Source organism: Cebus imitator, unplaced genomic scaffold (genome assembly GCF_001604975.1).
Source record: "Cebus imitator isolate Cc_AM_T3 unplaced genomic scaffold, Cebus_imitator-1.0 Scaffold121, whole genome shotgun sequence".
NCBI classification, from domain to species: domain Eukaryota; kingdom Metazoa; phylum Chordata; class Mammalia; order Primates; family Cebidae; genus Cebus; species Cebus imitator.
The window spans coordinates 4883559-4894558 of NW_016107436.1; the positions used below are offsets into that span (position 1 = coordinate 4883559).

The 11000-nt window shown below is 46.7% G+C and overlaps 1 protein-coding gene across 9 annotated transcripts in view; it reads right to left on the reverse strand.

Moving 5' to 3' along the window:
• The window catches only part of ACACA (acetyl-CoA carboxylase alpha), a 324534-nt gene that overhangs the window by 258594 nt on the left and 54940 nt on the right, over window positions 1-11000 (reverse strand). The window contains exon 1 of one of the 9 annotated variants that reach the window (XM_017539863.2): window positions 8942-9073. The exons of 6 other annotated variants lie outside the window; for them this stretch is intronic. The gene's annotated coding sequence lies outside the window, so the exon portion shown is untranslated. Of the gene's footprint in view, window positions 1-8941; window positions 9074-11000 lie in introns of those variants that run through there. 2 more of the 9 variants (XM_017539865.2, XM_017539867.2) reach the window with 2 other exon arrangements.

Consider the following 11000-nt stretch of genomic DNA (forward strand, 5'->3'; position numbering starts at 1 on the left):
AGGAGACAGAAAGAATATCTATATTTGCTTGAAAATGCATAAAAGCCCTAGAAGTTAAGAAATTAATAACACTAAATTTAAATGACAATTATTATAAAGAAATAAGAAATAACACTGGTTGTTTCAGGTGTGGGGAACGGGTTGGCTATAAGACAAAGGAAGGAGAATGTCACTGTAAACTCTTTTGTGCTTTTTTTTTTTTTCCGGATGAAATCTCGCTCTGTTGCCCAGGCTGCAGTGCAGTGGCACTATCTCAGCTCATGGCAACCTTCATCTCCCAGATTCAAGTGATTCTCCTGTCTCAGCTTCCTGAGTAGCTGGGACTACAGGTGTGTGCCACCACGCCCAGACAATTTCTGTATTTTTAGTAAAGATGGGGTTTCACCATGTTGGCCAAGCTGGTCTAACTCCTGACCTCGTGATCCGCCCACCTGTGCCTCCCAAAGTGCTGGGATTACAGGCTTGAGCCACCACAGTCAGCCCCCTTTTGTGCTTTTAAAATGTTGAACAAGGCTGGGCATGGTGGCTCATGCCCATAGTCCCAACACTTTGGGAGGCCGAGGCGGGCATATCACCTGAGGTCAGGAGTTCTGGAACAGCTTGGCCAACATGGTAAAACCTTGTCTCTACTAAAAATACAAAAATTAGCCAGACGTGGTGGCATGTGCCTGTAATCCCAGCTACTCAGGAGGCTGAGGCAGGAGAATTGCTTGAACCTAGGACGTGGAGATTGCAGTGCGTTGAGATTGCACCACTGCACTCCAGCCTGGGCAACAAAGCAAGACTCTGTCTCAAAATAAAATAAAATATAAAATAAAAAAATAGGCTGGGTGCAGTGTCTCAAAATAAAATGAAATAAAATAAACAGGCTGGGCGTGGTGGCCCACGCCTGTAATCCTAGCATTTTGGGAGGCTGAGGTGGGAGGATCACCTGATGTCACGGGTTTGAGACCATCTGGCCAACATGGTGAAACTCCATCTCTATTAATAATACAAAAAATTAGCTGGGCATGGTGACACATGCCTGTAATCCCAGCCACTTGGGAGGCTGAGGCACAAGACTCACTTGAACCCAGGAGGTAGAGGTTGCAGTGAATGAGATCTTGCCATTGCACTCTAGCCTGGGGCAACAGAGTGAGACTCTGTCTCAAAAAATATATAAATAGGCTGGCCAAGGTGGCTCACACCCATAATCCCAGCACTTTGGGAGGCCAAGGTGAGTGAATCACTTGAGGTCAGGAGTTCGAAACCAGCCTGGCCAACATGGTGAAACCCCCATCTCTACTAAAAATACAAAATTTAGCTGCACATGTAATCCCAGCTGCTCGGGACGTTTAGGCAGAAAAATTGCTTGAACCCAGGAGTTGGAGGTTGCAGTGAGCTGAGATGGCGCCATTGCACTCCAGCCTGGGCAAATAAGCAAGACTCCATCTCAAAATATATATAAACAAAAAATAATAAAATGTTGAACCACATGAATGTATTGTCAACTTAAGATTTTAAATAAGTTTAATAAAAAGCTTTCCCCAATTAATTCCATGCTACTCTGATTCTTTATCTCCTATCTGTCAAGAGTATTTAGCTAGACAACTCAAATGTTATTCACTTATTTCTTTAATATGTGTTACCGTGTAATTGACTCTGGGTTATCTCCTGGATGAAGCTGGGAAAAGTTATTCTCTCTTCCAAAAACAAAAAAAATTGAAACGGAGGTCTTCCTATGTTAACCAGGTTGGTCTTGAACTGCTGGCCTCAAGCAATCCTCCCATCTTGCTTCCCAAAGTGCTAGGGTTACAGATGTGCGCCACCATGCCCAGCCTCCTCTGTTTTAGATCCACCACCCTCAACACCTCACAATGCCGGGTAAACCCTAGGCTTTCACAGGCTACATGTTTTATCAAAATTCTAATGAATATTTAAGTTACAAAATTAGGAGACATAGACTAACTCGCCACTTCAAACATTATCTGCTGGAAACATTTAGAGGCCTCCAGGTAAAACACCATTTTATGAATTCAGAAAGTTCTAGGATGAATCAATTTATGCTTATAATCTTATTTTATAGAACTGCATTTAGAGAAAGCCAGAGTCTCAAGGAAAAGAATTGGCTCATGGCTGTATAATCTCAGCACTTTGGGAGCCTGGGGCAGGAAGATCGCTTGAGACCAGCCTGGGCAACATGACACAACCCGGTCTCTACCAAAAAAAAAAAAAAAAAAAAACTGTTTGTAGTCCCAGTTACTTGAGAGGCTGAGGTGGGCAGATCACTTGAGCCTGGGAAGTTGGGCACCGGCCATGACTGTGCCAGTGCACCCCAGCCTAGGTGACAGAGTAAGACCCTATCAGAAAGGAAGGAGAAGGGGAAGGAAAGGAATTTCTTCCTTAAGGAAATATTGCTTAATTTTTTTTGCCTCCAAGTCCTATGGATATGTTAAGCCATTATATTTTATATTACCTAACAGAGATCTATAGCTGGAGACATTTACAGGTTACAGCAAAAATTCCTAATTCCCTTGTAGTTACAACATCCTATACAGTTTTAGGGAGACAGGTTTAAGTTGAAAATAATAAAGAACTCCCAAAAATCAGTTCCCCCATGATGCCTTAAGCCAGACAGTGAGCTGCCTATTGTTGGAAACTTTCAAACATACATCAGATAAAATATTCTCTCATATTAAGTGGAAAACTGGGGAGAACAAATTCCTTAGGTACTTTCCATACTAAATGTTCTGTTAAGTTACTGAATTTTGAGATGGAATCAAAGTAAAATTAAACAGCTTGCCTTGCCAGGGCCAGGAATGCCACTAAATGCTAACACACAAAACAGAACCCAGCAATTCATCTTGCTACTACTCTACTGATATTACTCTTAATAAACTTAAAAACTAATCAAGTTGGCCAGGTGTGGTGTCTGATGTTTGTAATCCCAGCACTTTTGAAAGCTGAGGCGGGCAGATCAACTGAGATCAGGAGTTCAAGACCAGCCTGGTCAACATGGTGAAACCCTATCTCTACTAAAAATACAAAAATTAGCCTGGCATGGTGGCAGGCACCTGTAATCCCAGATACTTGAGAGGCTGAGGCAGGAGAATCGCTTGAACCCGGGAGGAGGAGGTGGCAGTGAGCTGAGATCGCACCATTGAACATCCAGCCTGGGCAACAGTGAGACTTCATCTCAAAAAAAAAAAAAAATCAAGCTCCTATCGACCTACTGTTCCTCAAACAGAGGGACACACCACAGAACAGATTTGAAATCTGCTTATAAAAACAGAAGATAGGCCTGGCACAGTGGCTCAGGACTATAATCCCAGCACCTTGGGAGGCCAAGACCAGCAGATAACTTGAAGTCAAGAATTCAAGACCAGCCTGGCCAACATGGTGAAACCCTGCCTACTAAAAATATAAAAAATTAACCAGGCATGGTGGTGTGTGCCTGTAATCCCAGCTATTCGGAAGGCTGAGGCAGGAGAATCATTTGAACCCGGGAGGCAGAGGTTGCAGTGAGCTGAGGTTATGTCACTGCACTGCAGCCTAGGCAACAAAACGAGACTCTAAAACAAAAAGGCCAGGTGCAGTGGCTCACACCTGTAAATCCCAGCACTTTGGGAGGCCAAGGTGGGCAAATCATGAGGTCAAAAGATTGAGACCATCCTAGCCAACATGGTAAAACCTGTCTCTACTAAAAATACAAAAATTAGCTGGGCCTGGTGGTGTGCACCTATAGTCCCAGCTACTCAGGAAGCTGAGGCAAGGAGAATAGTTTGAACTGGGAGGTGGAGGTTGCAGTGAGCCAAGATAGCACCATTGCACTCCAGTCTGGTGACAGAGTGAGACTCTGTCTCAAAAAAATAAGTTAATATTTTAGGAACTTTATTAATGAGTAGTATACTCTATTTCTATCACAGGGAATAACCAAATATTCATAAATGAGGCCTTATATTTCTTCAGAAAGATTCCCCAAAATTGAGTCTGTTTTTCAAACTTCATGAGTTCATTCAGAATTTTCAAACTTTGCTGGGCATGGTGGTTCATGCCTGTAATCCAAAAACTGTGGGAGGCCAAGGCAGGAAGATTGCTTGAGCCTAGGAGTTCGAGATCAGCCTGAGCATTACAGTGAGACCTCATCTCTACAAAAAATTAAAAGATTAGCTAGGCATGGTGACATGTGCCTGTGATGCCAGCTACTCAGGAGGCTGAGGTGGAAGGACTGCTTGACCCCAGGAGGTCAAGGTTGTAGTGAGCCATGTTTGTGCCACTGCACTCCAGCCTAGATGACCGAGACAGACCCTGCCTAAAAAAAAAAAATTTATACAACTTTATTCTATCTCAAATAACCAGTTCTGATGTCATGGAACAGTAAACATTATCATGGTTCCTTATATAGAACAGGATGAGTATGCATGCTAAAAGGATGGAATGAGTCTAAGTCTCAACACCATCGGAAGGCAAGGCCAACTGCAGCCAATCTTTAGGTAGGGCACTGAATAGTCCTGTTGAAGCCACTTTTCACTTGCCTCCTTAAACATCCTTAGACAGCCCAATCGTAGCTTGAATAAGTAACAAATTAGTAAGAGAGCTGCATCATTATAGCACACTTAACTAAGATTAACCTGCTAAACTCATAAGAATTTACGCCTTACCAATCAGATTTATACTCTGTATAAGTGCCACATCCTCATGACACTATTTGTCATAGTTTCCCACCTATTTAATATCACCTTCAAATAGTCCATTAGAGTCAAGTGAACACAGTACTCATTACAGCTCTTTGTTTTTTTGAGACCGAGTCTCACCGTGTCACCCAGACCGTAGTGCAGTGGTGCATCTCAGCTCACCACAACCTCCGCCTCCCAGGTTCAAGCGATTCTCCTGCCTCAGCCTCCTGAGTAGCTGGGATTACAGGTGCCTGCCACCACACCCAGCTGATTTTTGTATTTTTAGTATAGGCAGGGTTTCACCATGTTGGCCAGGCTGGTCTCAAACTCCTGACCTCGTGATCCGCCTGGCTCAGCCTTGCAAAGTGCTGGGATTATAGGCGTGAGCCACCACCGCGCCTAGCCTTATTACAGTTTTTTAAAATTAAAGAAACAGGCTGAGTGCAGTGGCTCATGCCTGTAATTCAAACACTTTGGGAGGCTGAGATGAGAGGATCACTTGAAGCCAGGGGTTCGAGAACAGCCTGGGAATAAAGTGAGACACCCCCACCACCCCACCATACAAAAAAATTTAAAAACTAGCTGGGTGCAGTGGTGTACACCTGCAGGCCCAGCTACCCCAGAAGGTAAGGTGGAAGGAATGCTTGAGCCTAGATTGAGGCTGCAATGATCACGTCACTGCACTCCATCCAGCCTGGGTGACACAGCGAGAGAATCTCTAAAAAAAAATTAAAAATAACCAGGCGTGGTGGCTCACACTTGTAATCCCAGCACTTTAGGAGGCCAAGTAGAGCAGATCACAAGGTCAGGAGTTCAAGACCAGCCTGGCCAATATGGTGAAATCCTGACTCTACTAAAAATACAAAAGTTACTCAGATTTGGTAGTGGGTTCCTATAGTCCCAGTAACTCAGGAGGCTGAGGCAGGAGAATAGCTTGAACCTGGGAGGCGGAGGTTGCAGTGTGCAGAGATCTCGCCACTGAAATCACTCCAGTCTAGGTGACAGAATGAGACTCTAACTCAAATTAAATTAAATTTAATTTAAATTTAAAAACAGTCAAAAATAGGCCAGGCATGGTGGCTCGCGCCTGTAATCCAAGCACTTTGGAGGCCAAGGCAGGCGGATCACCTGAGGTTGGGGGTTCAAGACCAGCCTGACCAACATGGTGAAACCCCGTCTTTATAAAAAAAAAAAAAAACAGTCAAAAATGAAGACCAGGTTCAGTGGCTCATGCCTGTAATCCCAGCACTTTGCAAGGCCGAGGCAGGCAGATCACCTAAGGTCAGGAGTTCAAGAACAACCTGGTCAGTATGGTGAAATCCCATCTCTACTAAAAATACAAAAATTAGCCGAGCATGGTGGTGTGTGCCTGTAATCCCAGGTACTTGGGAGGCTGAAGCAGGTGAATTGCTTGAGCCCAGGTGGTGGAGGTTGCAGTGAGCCGAGATCATGCCACTGCACTCTAGCCTGGGTGACAGAGTGAGACCCCATCTCCAAAACAAATAAATAAAAATAAAAATAAAATAAAGTGGCCAGGCACGGTGGCTCACGCCTGTAATCCCAACATTTTGGGAGGCTGAGGCAGGTGGATCACCTAAAGCCAGGAGTTCAAGACCAGCCTGGCCAACATGGCAAAACCTCATCTCTACTAAAAATACAAAAAAAAAAATTAGCTGAGCATGGTGGCTTGTGCCTATAGTCCCAGCTACTTGGGGGGGTGGGGAGGGGGGGACGGGGAGGTGCTAAGGCAGGAGGATCACTAGAACCTGGGAGGTGAAGGTTGCAGTGAGCCGAGATTGTGCCACTGCACTCCAGCCTGGGCAAAAGAGCAAGACTCTGTCTCCAAAAAATAATAATAAAATAAAATTGAAACAAACTAAAAACTAGTTAAGTAATAATCTGTTAAAGGGGAAGATTAATGGTAATTACATCAATAGTTAATAGGTATTTTTTTAGCCAATCAGTCTCTAGTGTTTATTTACTTTTTTGTAAACTTACTGTTTTACGGATTTGGAAGGATGCTTGATGCATAGCTCCTATAATTATTAACCTTTAAGAACATGTTAGATAATGACATAACTTTTTTTCTGAATTACAAAAGGATTCTCCTCTCCTCCCACAATTGAAAATACGAATTTCTAATGTATTATTCCACAGTTTCTATTTTACTTCTTTCCTTAACTAAGACTATTAGGATATTAGTTATCCAAAAGAAGGATAAAAAGACTTTAAAGAAAGAAAAACACTAGCCCTAGACCTGTTAAGCCAGTCCATGTGATAGGTATAAAAGTTTTCCCAGTCATTGACTGCAAAGAAAAGTGTTACATAGTGATCTACACCTGAACCTGTTCACAGCACTTTAGAGAGGTCAACATCAGATGAGAGTGTGTTCTCTGAGGCTGGCTTTCACAATACCAGGTCTTCAGCATTACTTCATTATTGAGCTATAGATTTACTAAACACCATCATTTCCCAAGACTGCCTTTTTAAAAAGCAATTTAATCTTATGCTTGATGTATTTATATTATGCACTGGTGAATCAAAAGAAAACAAGCTGAGCACAGTGGCCCATGCCTGTAATCCCAGCACTTTGAGAGACCAAGGCGGGTAGATCACCTGAGTCGGGAGTTCGAGACCAGCCTGGCCAACATGGTGAAATCTTGCCTATACTGAAAATTAAAAAATCAGCCAGGCGTAGCAGTGGGTGCCTGTAATCCCAGCTACTCAGGAGGCTGAGACAGGAGAACGCTTGAAACTGGGAGATGGAGGTTGTGGTGAGCCCAGATTGTGCCATTGCACACCAGTCTGGGTGACAGAGCAAGACTCCGTCTCAAAAAAACAAACAAGAAAATTAACACAGATGGCTTCATAAATTAATACTTTACATCTTTCATATACCCACTTTAAAATGTTTAATATTCTTGGGTTCACATCAGTCCTCCTGTTATTCAGTATTATCGAGAAATAAAGAAACTGAGACGAGAAGTTGGAAGAGACTTGAGCCATTTGTAGCACGCAGGCATATATCTGGACAGGTAAACTGTAGTGCTGCTCTATTAGGCCACAATCCTTTTCTGAAAAGTGCCTGTCAAGCAGCACAGAAATCCTTCTCACCCCAGACATCCGGGGCATCCCCCTCAAGAAGGGACAAATACGAATATTCCTCCCTACTGAGGGAGAAGAGACCATGTAACCAAAGAAAGCATGCTTCTCAAATCTATACTACTGAATTGGGAGGGAAAAAGATGAACGAAAAGAGGGAGAATATCAAAGGAAATCAACTTATGAGACTGAAGACGTGGTTATTAGGTTTATCCGACATTAGGAAATTACTGAAACATCGCTTAAGCAGAAACGGAATCAGGAAGACCTAGGGTCTTTTCTTATTCCAGTCTTAAACCCCCAAACAAAAATACCTGAAATTAAAGTATTTCTCCTGTCTGAGAAGTTATATTCTTAAATGCCTCTATAAAACCCACAAGGCCTACACGAAGTCCCTGATTTTTATAGCTGATTTCAAGTGTCCATTTAGTGTCCACTCTCCCACTCTCAAATCCAAAATAATTCTGGCCCTAATCCGGCAGGACCTTCACGCACATTTTCCTGTGAAATCATTAGCCTCACATCAGCTTCCTACATCCTATTTCCAGTAACTTCCCTTGATCAGCATGGCAAACGAGAAAGAGTAACAACAGGCATGTACATTTACTACGTCCCTCGCAGAAAACATAATAAAATCCTAGGAACAGGAACTGGCAGGGACAACCTGCCTGGCCCTGGCTCTAGCCACAATACAAAGGGACAGGGAGAGCAAGTGAGGCTCGAGTCTCTACACCCCATACCTCACTCTGCAAGAAAGAGAGGAGTTTCAATGCAATCAGACCCAACCCGCAACGCCCCCCTCCCACGTGGTCTTCTCCCTCTCCCGAGCACCGATGGAATTGGAGAGGGGTCTGGAGGGGTCACATTGGAGCTGGACTGGAGGGGTGGGGGGCGAGCTCCAGGCAGAAACCCCCGCCCCTTCCTAGAGGGGCCCTGGACTGTACGCCTCCCAGTTCCGGGATCCGGAGACCCCAGACCTCTCACGTCTCTAGGCAGAGTACCTCAAGGCCTCGGAGCTGCGGGGAGGGATGAGCTGCCAGGCACGGGGTCTGGACCGTGAGGAGCCCGGGCCGCGTGCTGGCGGGCGGAGGCTGGAAGGCGGCCCCCTGCCTGCCGCCGCCCCTTCCTGGGCCCCAGCTTCTCCAGGTCCTAGGTCATAGGTTCTGGGACGGCCCTCACCTCACCTCAGGGTGGTAGCTTGTGCGGTCGGGCGGTCCCGGAGCCTCTGCAGGGAGGCACTGCTAGGCGAGAGGAGACGCCGGTGGCTCCGGCGATGGCTGACAGGCGCGCAGCACCAGGCCGGCCCGGCACACGGGGAAGGGGCGGGGCCTCAGAAAGCCGGCCCCGCCCCCGCCCCGCCCCTGCCTCCCACCTCTGCCGGCGAGCCCCACGAGGTGATTACGTCCGGGGTTACTCCAGGCCGTTCACCTCCGACCCTGCTTCGGGCTGCTGCGCGGCCAGGGCCGCCGGGGGGCGAGGCGCAGGCCCGAGGGCTCAACGGCAGCCAATAGGAGGGCGGCGCGGGGCGGAGCGATGTGAGGCGATGTCGATGGTCCGAGCGCGGATCTGCCATTCGGGGCCGAGCGGCTAGAGGGCGGGCGGGACGCGGGCGGGCCCCGGGCTGTCGCGGCGCCCCTGGCCCGCTCTTCGCGGCCCCTTCTGCCACAGCCGGGTGCGGGGCCGGTCCCTCGGCTCCACCTCCTGGCGGAGAGAGGAGTAGGGGAAGCGGTCCCACAGGCGCCTCGTATCAGAGACAGACAGAGGCGCCCCAAGTGAGTGGCCGGGACTAGCCGGCCTGTAGCGCGGCGAATGGAACCCAGAATCGAAGCGGGCTGACTGGGGCAGGCTGTGTGCGGGCCCGAAGGGGCCTCGTCTGTTTAATCCTAACCCATTAGCAAGAGATGGGCAGTCGTGTCCACCACCTGCCCTCGTCACGCTGGCTGGTTTTCAAGTCTGGGCGGGCTAAGTAACACCATGCTGGAACTCCATAACCAGGCCCCCGTTTCGCTCCTCAGCCCCTAGGCAGCCCACTCGAAAGCTGTTCCATATGCTGAATCCTTGCGTGTTGAGGAGAAGCCTCAGTAAAGGAAGCTCAGTGAGAAGGGGAGTGTACCAAAGAACAACCGTCTTCTGCTTGACCAGAGCAAAATAGTTGCCAAAAGGTTCCAGACTTTTTGGATTGGAGAATGCCTCCCGTCCTTTACTGTGGGCACACAGAGCCTTTGAGAGGAAGCCAATCAGTGTATCCAGTTTGCCAGTTATTTCATAGCAAGACTTTCATGGTAGCTGTGTGTTGAAAATTAATAATAACTAGGAGTCCCAACACAATACAAACACCGCTTAGGGACAGAAACTTGGAGAAAATTGCACTTGAGAAGAATAGGGTGAACTCTAAACCTTTCCAAGGAAGAATTTAACGAAGTACGCAGAATACCTTCTCAATCCTTCCACAAGCTTGTGATAAAGGCCTGGAGAGGCGCAGAGCATGACAGTTTCGTGGGAAGAAGTTCTATGCCAGAAGATAAAAAGTGTATAGGATAAAAATCCATGTCCCAGGTCAAAAGTTCTTGGGCAGAAGCTGAGGCAGGAAGAAGGGAAGGTCGCTGAACAGGGAACAATATTCATCTAGGAACCCTCATAATCCCTCTAGGTGGAGCTTCGCCAAGAATTTATCAAGCCACTTTTAAATAATAGGGTCAAGCACAGTGGCATGCGCCTGGACTGTAGTCCCACCTACTCAGAAGGCTGAGGTGGGTGGATGGCTTGCAGTGAGGAGTTCAAGGCTGTATGTAATGCGCTGTGCCTGCACCTGTGAGTAGCCGCAGCACCCCAGCACTGGCAACGTAAAAAGACCCCACCTCTAAGTAAATAATTAAATAACAGGGATTGGAGGCAGAGAACTTAGGAAAGAAGATACGGACTTCACAGAACAGTGATTCATATTTCACAATAACTATCACTGGGATAGCTATCAGTTGGACAAAGGTGGGGGGAGATAATTTAGCAAGACTTCTTGGTTTAATAAGATGTGTTATTTGACAGACTGAAAAAAAGTTGCCTGGGAAGAGGGAAGCCTTGCCTTCCATAATAGCACTCTCTGAAGCTCACATTGAGTGACTTTAGAAAGAACTAAAAACCGGGCCGGGCGCGGTGGCTCAAGCCTGTAATCCCAGCACTGTGGGAGGCCGAGGCGGGTGGATCACGAGGTCAAGAGATCGAGACCATCCTGGTCAACATGGTGAA